The 3,492-nt window shown below is 35.6% G+C and overlaps 1 non-coding gene across 1 annotated transcript; it reads left to right on the top strand.

Annotated features, from left to right (window-relative positions):
* The first annotated feature begins 1,210 nt into the window (after nucleotides 1-1,210).
* TRNAY-GUA lies at nucleotides 1,211-1,282 on the top strand. Its single transcript has one exon. It is a non-coding gene; the product is annotated as a tRNA-Tyr (tRNA).
* Nucleotides 1,283-3,492: the final 2,210 nt, after the last annotated feature.

Here is a 3,492-nt window from a genome sequence, read left to right as displayed (position 1 = left end):
ATTCTGTTCACAAAGTGTGGTACACTTTTTTAATGGAGTTCCATTTGCTTTTAAGTCATCTACCTACTAATTGTCAACTAGTCTGTCATTCAAGCCGTGTAAAGTTTTCTCTTTTTTTTTCTTCAGATTTCTGACTGGCCTACATGTACTAGCATGCATGCTGAGTTACTTCAGTCATGTCCAACCTTTTGTGAGCCTTTGGACTGTGGCCCACCAGGTTCCTCTGTCCTTGGAACTCAAGCAAGAATCCAGGCAAGAACATGAGTGGATTGTTGTGCTCTCCTCCAGGGAATGTTCCTGATCCAGTGATGGAACGCTGTGTCTTAAGTCCCCTGCATTGGCAGGTGGCTTCTTTACCTTTAGGGCCACCTGGGAAGCCCACATGTACTAGATTCTCTATCAAGGTTAACCAGGCAAAAATAAAACTTTACTTTCTGAAAAATTCTTCTACATAAGAACACTTTTGTTTAATACTAAGTGTTCTGGATGCAGACTTCTAGATTTTTATTCTGGTTCCGATTTTAATAGCTGTATGAACTTGGGCAAGTTGCATTTTTCCTCTAAGATACAGTTTCATGATGGCAATAGTAAAGATTGTTAATATTATAGGTTTGATACAGGGATGAAACTATGCAAAGATCATAAATTGATTAGGACAGTGCTTAGTACTTGGAAATTCAGCCATAAATGTAATTATTGTTAGTAAATGGAATGTATACTTTCACCAATGCAAAAGTGAATGTTCATACTTTATTAATATCAGAATGCATGTTGATTAGAATATTATTTATATAATTTATAGTTTTAAAGCAGAAAAAATATCGTTATTTTATTTGATTACAGTACACAGTGAAGCAATGAAAAAAGCATCACTTGCTTTGAGTTCCCCATATCCAACACAGATATAGCTGAGCCACATGTATACTTTTACTTTATTTTCTAAAGAATTCAACCTGAAAAAGCAAAACTCATGTTCAGTGTAACTAAATGTTGTTAATAACACTCAAGGAACTAAAAGTGGGAAAAACTTATACAGGCATACATATAGGAGTACTGGGTTATTTTCATTAGCTGAACTACAGTGTAAAACTAAGTGTAAAACTGCTGTGAAGGCAGAATTTTGTTTTGATGGGACCATTGAAGTAAATGTGTGGAGAAAGCCTAGCAAAGGTGCTATCTGGTTGTGTTGGGCAGAGGTCTTCCCTGGGCTTCCCTGGTGGCTCAGATGGTAAAGCATCTGCCTGTAAAGCAGAAGATCCAGGTTCAATCCCTGGGTTGGGAAGTTCCCCTGGAGAAGAAAATGGCTACCCACTCCAGTATTCTTGCCTGGAGAATTCCATAAACAGAGGAGACTTGTGTGCTGCCACATGGGGTCACAAAGAGTGGGTAGCCTTTGTCGGGTCACATGGGGCCACGTGGGGTCACAAAGAGTTGGATACAACTGAGCAAATTTCACTAGCACTAGCATTTCCCTGAAAAATGATCCTTTCGCCTTCTAAGTAGCCTGTTGGCATTAGTTTGGCTACTTAAAATATACCAAGTTCCACAGAAAGAAATGACCACAGCAGAGAACACAGAAAACAAATAGCTTTTATTTATTTATTTTTTCCTCAGACGGAGGCCAGCCACTGCAGTAGGGGTCTAAGGACACAGTGTACAGGGAAATGAAGCACTAAATCAAGAACTGCAGCAGTATAGGTTAGCAAACTTCAACTGATATGCAGGTACAAGGAAAAGCTAAGACAGATGGAAGGAGCCTCTACAGCAAGACTTCAACAGCAATTTTGTAGGAGGAGAAATTAATAATAAAGGAAAGAAAACATGTTAATATTTACATTATGATGAAGAAGAACTAAACATTTGTTGATTACACTGGTAATGTGAGCACTGGTTTACTAAAGAAGGAAGTTGGTATCAAAGTTGAAATATAATTATATGAAGAGGTCATTCTGGGAATTAAGTCACTTTAACCTGCAAAATCCTTTGAAAACTATGTAAGTTGCTTAAAAAGATGACATGAATCAATTAATGACTCTATAGCTAAATACACAATACTTATACACATAAGGATATAAATGATTCCCCAGTGTTAAGGATACATATTCGGAAATGTGTGTCATTGAAGTAATTCCAAAAGATTTCTTTAAATCTTGTGTGATATCCTATGTATATTTACTTTTCATGTTTCTTATATTTACTGTCATTATTACCAAAATATCATGCCTTTGAAAATTCATTCAATGTATATAGATTGAGAAAATCAGTGTCTGGTTTCTATTATTAAATAAAATTTGAGTAATACCTGACTTTCTATCTAGCTGTTTTGGTAAATGTCCTCATAACAGAACTAGTAATAAGAAAAGGGCTTAGCCAGTCTAACCTGCTGATAGTGACAATTTCCAAATATATTTTTGTGGATTTGGAAATTATTTTGAGATCATTATAGTGGTGTATTTAATACCCTGGCTTAACTAATTTGAGACTAAAGAGTATTTTAAAACAAATTGATGCAAACTGAACCCAAAAGGAAGATACTTTTCAAATACCAATTTATTAGTCATTATCAATAATGTGAAAATATTTTAATATGCATCACTTCTTTTTTTCCTTTTATTCCTACATAGATTAAATTAGGTCACATTTAATATCTCTCTTTTGTCTAATAGATATGTAAATGTCATGCATTTATCAACAACTGTAATTCAGAAGTATCTGTATATCAGAATCTGATATTAGACTCATTGCAAAAATTTACATTAGATAAGATTTGACAGCTAATAAAGACCCAGGTGTCTTGAGAATGCTTGTTTACAGAACCCAGTGTTTCAAGCTGATGTGTTTATATTCATCCTTCTACTGCTACCTAACTACTTCCTCAGTGTTGATGGAGCATAATTAATACATCATTGCTCTGAGGGCTGACATGGACTATTTCCTGTGTCAGGTACATACTTAGGTATTCATTCTACTGAAATTTTAGGTTTTGATTCATTACTGAAACTCATCTTCCTTAGTTAAAAAGGAACACGTTTATTCTGTAAGATAAATTATTTGTAAGTTTTTTTTTTTGCTTTATAAACCATTCTCATATTTTAATTCTTATATATATACATTATATGCATGTATATATACATATATATATTTTTAAAATTTCTCACCTCAACCAAGTATTCTTTTTAACATGCTGCTGCTGCTAAGTCACTTCAGTCATGTCTGACTCTGTGCAACCCCATAGATGGCAGCCCACCAGGCTCCCCTGTCCCTGGGATTCTCCAGGCAAGAGTACTGGAGTGGGTTGCCATTTCCTTCTCCAATGCATGAAAGTGAAAAGTGAAAGTGAAGTCGCTCAGTCATGTGCAACTCTTAAAGACCCCATGGACTGCAGCCTATCAGGCTCCTCCGTCCAAGGGATTTTCCAGGCAAGAGCACTGGAGTGGGGTGCCATTGCCTTCTCCATCTTTTTAACATAAGTTATTATAATAACTATATTAT

Source organism: Bubalus bubalis, chromosome 19, assembly GCF_019923935.1.
Source record: "Bubalus bubalis isolate 160015118507 breed Murrah chromosome 19, NDDB_SH_1, whole genome shotgun sequence".
Taxonomy (NCBI): domain Eukaryota; kingdom Metazoa; phylum Chordata; class Mammalia; order Artiodactyla; family Bovidae; genus Bubalus; species Bubalus bubalis.
Note: the sequence above shows the minus strand (reverse complement) of the source record. Positions and strands in the feature narration are given on the sequence as shown.